Raw genomic sequence first — 10,913 nt, 5'->3', positions numbered from 1 at the left:
CCAAAAAAAAAGAAAAAAAGAGAGAGATAACTACAATAGAGAAAGATGCATGTGTGGATGGAGAAATCAAGACCCCTCCATTATGACATACATCATGCATAGACAGTATAGAATCCCTCGAGAAGAAGCAAATATAGAGGAATTAAATCCCCCCTTACTGAAAGATGTCCTAATGATTAGTGCTTAAAGAAAAAAGAGAATCCAATTCCTACAAACAACATTTCTCCCTTTAGGAAGAAGATGCACCAAATATATGTGCAAGTATACTTCCCATTGTGGATAGGAATATGTAGGAAGAGAAGCAATGTAGCCTCCCCTCAATGATGAATGCACACCCATGAAAGAAGCTCCTTGATGACTAAAGAAGCTGCACCATGAAAGCTACATGAAGTTCCTCCTTGTAGGAAGAAGTGGTGTGATAGGTGTAGTAGAGAGTGCTCCCCAACTAGGAGAAAGAATCTACAAAAGATATGATGTCTAAGAAAACTAAAAGACAATCTCCAAAGACTGATATATCCCCTCTGAAGTGAAAGTCCTCCTCCAACTACTAAAAAGAAGTGTCCACAATCATGTCAGTCTCAAAGGAAAGATCGAGTGGTTGAGGGTTAGAGTGTTCCCTTGCAACAAGTGAAGGAGAATTCTCCTCAACAAAGAGAAGATGGATTTCATCAATAATAACTTCCATATCTTCAATGCAAGACTCTACAAACAACATTGCAATGTCTAGAAAGAAGTCATCCCATGAAGTTGAAATAGGAAGACATGGTGTTTCCTACTGCACTGAATCAAGAACATCTATGGTTGGGACTAGATCAATAGAAGCAACAGGAGCATCAGGAGAGATGATCTCAACTAGAGTTGTAGGTACCACAACTGGAGTGACTGGAGGTAGAATGTCCTTTGGGAATGGAGGGATTGTTGGATCTCCATATGCTTTCCAAAGGCACATCTAAAGGTCATAAGGTTCACTTGCCTTTCTAAGGACAAAAAAAAAACATAAATGATATTTATAAAAATGGCTTGCAAAATTATGCTAATAGGAAATGGATCAGTGTAAGAGGGCAATTCATTGGAACATAGAAAAGGAAATACTTCCTCATGCTCTCTTAGATGATCAATCATCAAAGCACTCCATTTCTGATAGTTCCTTTTTGTCAACTTCAATTTTAAACCAAACTAACGCTTGCGACATGACTCCATGAGATCAATATATGCACCCCCCAAAATGCAAAAATAATCAAAGAACCCCCCCCCCGCCCCAATGTATGACTTGACACATTATTTGCAGTGCGATTACAATAGCCACTTGCCAATTTAGGCCAAAGTGGACTTCTAATTTTTCTATTTGCAACCTCCTATTGGAGTTCAAAAATGGTACTTAACAATGTAGCTCAGATATACAACAATTTAGAAGTTTGATCAAAGTAATACAATGCAAAAAAAGGATATATTTTTTAATGTGGTATTTCTATCCGTACAAGCCTATAATATGATTGTAGATTTGGAAAGTAGACAAAAAATTATGCACTTTCAAAAAAAATAGAACCTAAAATGTATCTAGATGAGCCCGTACGAAGTTTTTGAAGTTGCAAAATACAAGATTAGATAGGTACAGTCACCAAAAACTAAATTTTATGACACATCCGTGCACCAAAATCAAAAAATAATATCACCACTAAAAAGTTCAAGAAATTCTAGCGAAAGTGTATGTGCAGGATCATGGTGTGCCAAAAAGTGGCGATGTGAAAAAAATAGAGTTTGAAGACGTCTAAAAGTGCTTCAAAATCTGCTCTTACTTTTTTCACCTATCTAGGTACCAAACCTGAAAAGTAAGGTCCAAGGCATATTGGATATCCGATATTATTGGATATCCAATCTAGTATCGAATATCCAATAAAAACTAGTATAACATAATATTATTATAATAATACTATAATATAATTATATTACTATTATATTATAATAGTTTAATATATTATGTAATATTATATAATATAATATTATTATAATAATAATATAATAATTACATATTACCATAACATAATAATAATATTATTATATAATAGTATAATATATTATATAATATATAATATATAATATATAATATAAAAATACTATATTATAATAGTATAATATATTATGTAATATAATATAATATAATATAATAATAATAAAAAGTAATATATTATAATATAATATATAATATATCTAGCATTAGCGGTATATTTTGAAATCGGATATTCGATATTATATTAGATATCTGATACCTGTGACTCAATCTATAAAAAAAAATGATAGACCCGCAAGCTATATTTGGCTTATTTCGCACCAATATTTGAGGGCACAGATCAGATATCGAATTTTAAATCAAATATCAGATATAATTTTTTTAAATTTTTTTTTAAATCATTTTTAATGTAAATTCCTTAGATTTTATCATGGTTTTGTTAGTTTTGGTTGAATCTAGGGTTTTTTTTGATTTTTTTTTTTTAAATTAAGGTTTTTTTAAAATATATATTATGTTTTACAATTCAATAGGAATGGCTAATCAAAATGATGACACCGAGGTAGGAAATAATATTCCTTGTAACCCCCCACCAAATGATCCAGTGCCCCCACAAAACCATCCACCAAATGATCCTCTACCCCCTCAAAACCCTCCTCGAATCGAGGATTTGATAAATGAAAATCTCACCGAATTGAGGGGTTTGCAAAAGACATATAATAATGTACTGACATTGGCTCCTATGTTATCCACATTAAACACCATAGTGGATAACATTGTAACCCTTACGAACCAACAAAATGACACTCTTCATTGGTGTGATGAAATGCATGAGATGTTTGATGATGGTTTGGACTATGATGAGGTTGCGGCCCTCAATATAACCAAAGAGGATTTGGCTAGCCTTTTTGTGAACCCGAAAATGGGTATACCAGTCAACCCAAAAAAATCCAAACTATCAATTAAATGGTGCACAAATGATGCCATATGGGCAAACTTTTGGGATTGTTGGTGGATGATTTTTGATATCCCTCCACATAGCAATTTAGATGTGCCATTTTATTTCCTTAGAAAATTATATGCAAAATTTGTGTTGAAACTTAAAGTGAACTATTGGAGCATGAAGCCCAACATGGGTGTAGGACTGGGAGCTTCTTAGGATAGACCCTCTTCCCAGTGGAAGAAAGCTAGCACCTTTCCCCCCCCCACTGATATCTCCCCCCCTCCTCGAGTGGAGCATCCTAATATTATGGTAGAGGCTAGCTCTCAGACATTAGAGCCATTCATAGGCTGAGTACCTTAATGATATCTCAGGCTAGGTTAGTCCTACCTCCTTATGTTGATGATGTTGGGGCCAGTTCATCATCAGCTAGCTCATCACATGTTTGTGTGCCTCTTGCATTGCATGCAAGAATATTTGCCTAGGTCTCATGGGTGATCTTCTTGAGTATCATTTTGTATTAGACAAGGATACACTAGACACATGTGCAAAGGCTGTAGACCCTAATGCGAGAGAGGCAAGGAATACAGACACATTTTTTTTCTATGACATATGCAATTTTAAATTAATTTTTATAATAGAGTAATTTTAATTTTTAAGCCATACTAACTTATACATGTATGTGATCTTCATTCATGTTTAGTTGATGACTGAGGAGGAGCTCAGACAGATTGATGATGCCACGCTCTCGACCATTTCATTTGGCCTTGAGACATCTACGATACATTATGGTGTGTTCGCATTGATTTTTCCATTTGATATTGTAGCATATATGGTTGCTAATCTTTCTTTTATCTTGCAGGTACCACCAGTCTCGAGGGGACAAAGTGCAAGGGATGAGCCAACAGGCATTGACAAAGGAAAGGTAATTAGGTTCTTTCTATTTGATTAAATATTGATGCATTCTTGTAAAATGTTTGTGGTAATGAAATTTAATTACATTCTTTATTTTATATAGGGCCTAGCTACTAGTGATGAGCCTATATAGATTCCGCATCGTAGACGATTAGGAATTTTGATTTGCACTGAGAGCCCCATTGTATGTATAAGTATCATTTATTTTTTATTTTCGTTATCTTCATAAATAAATTCAAAAATAATTTACATTATATTAACAACTACTATTTTGTATCTCATAGGAGACTCCTAGTGCACATGATGGCCAACGGAAGAGTTATGTAGATTTGATGATGCAGCCACTCTATCCTAAGGAGGAGCCTACAATAGTAAGTTGTAGTTTGAATTAATGATTAAATATGTTATAAATTTAGCATGCTATGAATTATAATGTTATAGTTTAAGTTGTAGATTCATATGACAAATGTATTTGAACATACACAGCCCACAATCAGCGAAGTAGAAGCCTTGCTGAGGGCATATGAGAGGACTCCTGACTAGTGCAAGAGGTCAGCGAGAGAGGTATTTATTATGAAATTTTAATAGTATAAATCTTCATTACAAAAAATATCATTATGCATTTGAGTAATTCAATGTTAGATACAAAGAATCATATAAATTTAGTAGTCTAACTTTGGGTTTTCCTTTTTTGTTTATGTAGGAGCCATCTAATCCACCTAGTGCAGCGAAGAGGCTACATTTTGATCATCCAACAGCACCCTAGGATAGTATAGTTGTCACAGGATGCATCATGAGACATTTTGAGATGGCATATGCCACATTGTATACAACATTGATGTTATACACATTCCGATGGCATGGTCAACCACATTTTGTATATGGATCTATGTCTTTTGATATATATTTGAGTACTTTGTCTATGGATACATGATCTTTGATATATATTTGTGTAAAATTTTGTCTATGGATACATGTATTTTGATATATATTTTTTTCATTTATGTGCACAATAATATACATATTAATTTAGTATCTAGTATTGTTCAATTTATCATGGATCATGTGTATTGTTCTTGTTTATGGAATATCATTAATTTTGATTATGTTTTTTATATTTGATTCAAATGCAATAATTTTTGAATAACATTTTAACAACCTTTATTATCAAATTTGGATGCAATGTTTAATTTGAAGTGTTATCATGACATAAACACAATTGTTAGCCTCCTACACAAGGTTCATATAACCCAAAATCTGATTTTAAACTCCACCTTCAACCTTGAAACTAACTCTTGGCTTCAAATCTAATCTCAATATAGTTAAGGACTCCACTCCTCAACCATGGATTCTATTCCCAACCATGAAGTCATTCCTAGATTCATAAACTTTGATAACTATCACTTCACTTTGTTACTATCCTCATACTACAACTTTTCAATTTCAACATAACCTCAAAATATCTCAACTTAAGAGACTTGATTGGATGGTTCATTGATAACCCTCATGAGATTTAAGCTATTTTAGGCCTCAGCATCACCATCATGTAGCATTCAATGGTTCATTGATAGCCCTCACGAGCTCCGAGTTATGACCCTCGAAAGATCGACCTTGGAATGTACTTAGAGCACCTTGGAGACTCCTTGCTACGGGGTGGCTGTAGATGATGGATGGTCTCTATGGATGGAACAAGGGTGTCACTAGGGTTCACCCACCCACCTAGAGCTAATGGCACTGACGATTCGATGCCAAGATCAACAGTTTTAGAGTTACGCTCTGGTGCACCTATGAACTAAGGCACACTATGAGTTTTGGCATTGAGTGAGATCGCTATTCCAAATCCAAATAGAATGTGATCTCTCAAAAATGAGATAGGTTATTTTAGATATAAACATCATCATCCTATAGAATTTGATGTTTCATTGATAGCCCTCACAAGCTCTGAGTTATGACCCTCGAAAGATCGACCTTGAAATGCACTTAGAGCACCTTGGAGACTCCTTGGTAAGGGGTGGCCGCGGATGATGGATGGCATCTATGGATGGAATAAGGGTGTCACTAGGGTTCACCCACCCACCCAAAGCTAATGGAACTGATGATTCGATGCCAAGAACAACAGTTTCAAAGTTACGCTCTAGTGCACTTATGAACTGAGGCACACTGCGAGTTTTGGCATTGAGCGAGATCGCTATGCCAAATCCAAAAGGAATGTGATCTCCCAAAAATGAGATAGGTTATTTTAGGTATCAACATCACCATCCTATAGAATTTGATGTTTCATCAATAGCCCTCGCAACCTCTAAGTTATGACACTCAGAAGATCAACCTTGAAATGCACTTAGAGCACCTTGGAGACTCCTCAGTAAGGGGTGGTTGTGGAAGATGGATGGTCTTCATGGATGGAAAAAGGGTATCACTAGGGTTCGCTTGCCCACCTGAAGCTAATGGTGCTGATGATTCGATGCCAAGATCAACAGTTTCAAAGTTACGCTCTGATGCACCTATGTACTGAAGCACATTGCGAGTTTTGGCATCGAGTGAGATCGTTGTGTCGAATCCAAAAGGAATGTGATCTCTTGAAAATGAGATAGGTTATTTTAGTTATCAGCATCATTGTCCTGTAGAATTTGATGTTTCATCAATAGCCCTCATGAGCTCTGAGTTATGACCCTCGGAAGATCGACCTTGAATTGCACTTAGAGCACCTTGGAGACTCCTTGGTACGAGGTGGCTGCAGATGATGGATGTCCTCCATGGACAGAACAAGGGTGTCAATAGGGTTCACCTACCCACTTGGAGCTAATAGCACTGACGATTCAATGCGAAGATTAGCAGTTTCAAAGTTATGCTCTGGTGCACCTATGAACTGAGGCACACTGCAAGTTTTGGCATCGAGCGAGATTGTTGTGCCGAATCCAAATGGAATGTGATCTCTCAAAAATGAGATAGGTTATTTTAGGTATTAATGTCACCATCTTTTAGAATTCAACATTTCATCAATAGCTCTCACGAGCTCTGAGTTATGACCCTCAGAAGATCAACCTCGAAATGCACTTAAAGCACCTTGGAGACTCCTCGGTATAGGGTGCCTGTGGATGATAAATGATCTCCATGGCTGAAACAAAGGTGTCACTAGGGTTCAACTGCCCACCCAGAATTGATGGTTCTGACGATTCAATGCCAAGATCAGTGATTTCAAAGTTATGCTCTGGTGCACCTATGAACTGAGGCACACTATGAGATTTGGCATCGAGGGAGATCATTGTGCTGAATCCAAACGGAATGTGATCTCTCAAAAATGAGATAGGTTATTTTAGGTATGAGCATCACCATCCTATAGAATTTTATGTTTCATCGATAGCCCTGATGAGCTTTGAGTTATGACCCTCGAAAGATTGACCTTGAAACACACTAAGAGCACCTTGGAGACTCCTTGGTAAGGAGTGGCCGCAAATGATGGATGCTCTCTGTGGCCAAAAAAAGGGTGTCACTAGGGTTCATCCACCCACCTGAAGCTAATGGAACTGACAATTCAATGCCAAGATTAGCAATTTCAAAGTTGTGCTCTGGTGCACCTATGAACTGAGGCACACTGTGAGTTTTGCCATCAAGCGAGATCGCTATGTCGAATCGAAAGAAAATGTGATCTCTCAAAAATGAGATATGTTATTTTAGGCCTTGACATCACCATCCTATAGAATTTGACATTTCATTAATAGCCCTCACGAGCTCTGAGTTATGACCCTCAGAAGATCAACCTTGAAATGCACTTAGAGCACCTTGGACACATTCCATGACTAAAACATGGAAACTAATGTCTCATGTCTAAAAGACAGAGACTAATAATTATGAATCTAATCCTTAACTAGTCTAGTCAGTTCAATATTATATTATAGATATCTTTAGATGGGTGTATAAACCTCTTTAGGTGGGTGTCTTGGATGGTGTCTTCATGTTGGAGTGCTTGAGATAGGTTGTTTTTGGTCGATCATCTTGCATGGTGGAGATCTCCCCTCTAAAGGGTGTGAAGTGTTCTAAAGAGTAAAAATCTTATAGAAAGTTTATAAAAATTGAAAAACCACCTCTCTATGAAATTAATATATCACAATGATGTAAAAGAGACAATCATGGAAAAAATTAAATTGATCTTTTCTTTTCAAGTACTAAATTATATCATGTAATTTAGATCACTCATCATAAATAAAAATAGAATAATTCAAATCTTTTGTATGTATTTGAATGTGTATTGTTATTTTGAATAACTTGTCTTTTTCATTATTACAAAAACCATGATATACAAAAAAAGCTTCACTTTTTACATCATAATCCATCATGTTGCCCTTTTCCATGGCCGAACTTTTAAAACCTCCAAATATGAGGCACCCCCCTCTCTATGTGCATCCTACACAACCAATAAAACATGCAAGCATTCTTGAATTGACCTATACAGTTATTTGACCAAATGATATGTCTATCCATAGAAATTGCATGCTCACGTAAGAAATCAAAATAATTCTTGAAACAATGTTGCACAAACTCATGAGAGTGAGATCTATCATCACTCATATAAAAATGATACTCTCTAATAATCTTTCAATTATCTTCCACACTATTAGGGGCATGTCTATATGTTATGTGAACAAAAATAGCAATATGAATGGAGTTGTAATACTAAGATTGTGTCTCATTTTGAGGTTACAATGTGTTTTTCTCAGCAAAACAACAACTGATATAATAGTGCCAATGGGAAAAGTCTCCTTACACATTCTAAATTTTTGATCCAACCACTGAGACCTATGACTATGTCTTGCATACTTGTAGAAAAGATTTTCCTTGAAATCTGAAATAAAACTAGCCACACTAATATCTTTTCCAACCAATTCACATCTAGAGCTCTCACCCCAACTCTTCAATGTGTATTTTACCATTTCATATACCTTTTTTTTTCACTATTGTCTTTCCAAGATTTTATTCCCACCCCTCATGGAAACATGTGTGAAACTTGGATAAGCCACCACATTTTGAACACTTCTCATTTAAGCAAGCATTTCTATAAAAGAAACAACCATTAACTCTACGACATAAAATTTGATCTAGCAAGTCTCTTGATGATTTTGGAAACCCACTAGCACCACAATCCTCCAAAAATTCTTTACTATGCAAAGTAGAACGGATGGAGCGTAATAGTTCATGGTGCATAGAAAACTCAACATGATATTTGCAACAACATGTATTTCAAATTTTGAGTGGCACACAATAAAATGGCTTCAAAGATTCAAAAGCCCTTTGTGATATATGAAGACTTGGATGACTCTTTCTAAATTGTTTGAACAACATAGTTTGACTTACCTCCAAATAGTGTTTAGGATGTGGCGTGCGGTCTCTAATGCCAATTCTCAACTTTAATGCATCTTTAGCATTGGGTGATACTCGTGAGCTAGAGTGCCAAAATTGTGTAATTTCTTCCTTCACATCATTGGATAGCTTCTTATCAAAACATGGAAGTCTCCCACCAAATGCCCATGTTTCATTTTGAAGAGCATCATCAATTTTCTCTCGTCGACTAAGTGCTCTTCTCAAAGTAGTATGATTTAGATTCAAATCAATACAAGTTTGTCTCATATATCTAACCTTTCTCAAATGATGACTTACCAAAGAGGTTGTAATAATCTTTCGAGCAGCTTTCTTATCCTTCTCCATACTATTTTTCCCAATGCTATTGAGAGAAATGAAAAGATTCTTCATAATAATGGCATTTCTTTCCAACTTTTTATTGACACAAATCTTCAATTTGGAAAGCATATGTCTCATCTTTTGCATCTTTAATAAGTGCATGAAAAGCTGACATTGCTCCACCACTATCTTGTTGCCGGAAAACATCTTATATAGTCTTGAAGGCCATAACTGAATGGTTCTTTTTTTATTTTTTCCCTTCCAAACTTGTAATAATAATTTCATCAATTTCAATTATACATTTTGGTGTTCTAGAACCTTCATGTTGATTATAATTAGGAGATATGTAAGGTTCTTGTGCATTAGGATCCTCTGCATTGTCATGTTCGGCATGGTCAATTATGCAATTTGCATTATGACCTGGTAGCATTTCGTGCTTGAAAATTTCATTATATAAATTTTCAATTCCAGCATTATCATTTTCAATTGGTACATTTTCATTTCCCAACTACACATATTCATTATCTGACTCTATGATTTCACCTTTGACTAATTCATCGTCAACTTGACTAAAATTTAACATACCTTGTATTTTCCTTCGATGTTCCATTTTGTCCCTTTCCCTATATGCCACAATGTCTTCATTGGATACCTTCTTTTTGCGTTTAGCCTTTCAACAACTACTGCTCCCCATTCAGATAACAATATCAGACACCTAGGGTTATATTATCAAAACTTTTTTTGGTTGGTTGGGCCCAAAAACATGACTTTTTTAAAAACCTGTGAAAAAGACCCCCAAAGAGTGATGTTGTCGGGTCTGCAATGATAGGGAATATTTGGGGAAATCATGCCAGTATATCAAATATCAAATTTTATATTGGATATCTGATATGAAATCGAATATCCGATATTTGTCCAAAAAAAACTTGGAGGGAAAAATGAATTTGTGGGTAATGATATAATTTGAGTTTGTGAGTTATAAGTTATTTTAGTTATATGACTATGTAAAGATATAATATTATATAATATATAATATATATAATAACGTAACGCAAAGATATAATATATAATAATATATTATGTTATTATTATTATTATCTATTAATATAATATATATTATTATTATTTTTACTATATTTTTATTAAATATAATAACATAATATATTATATTATATTATATATATCTTATTAATATATAATAATATATTATGTTATTATTATTATAATCTATTAATATAATAAATATTATTATATTATATAATTATTATTTTTATTAAATATAATAACATAATATTATATATATATATGTTATTAATATATATTATTATTATTATCATCTATAAATTATAATCTATAATATATTATTATTATTATGACCTA

The sequence above is a fragment of the Cupressus sempervirens genome, chromosome 3 (genome assembly GCF_028749045.1).
Source record: "Cupressus sempervirens isolate cs-2001-9-10 chromosome 3, ASM2874904v1, whole genome shotgun sequence".
NCBI lineage: Eukaryota > Viridiplantae > Streptophyta > Pinopsida > Cupressales > Cupressaceae > Cupressus > Cupressus sempervirens.
The sequence above is the reverse complement of the archived record's forward strand: the minus strand, read 5'-3'. Positions refer to the sequence as shown.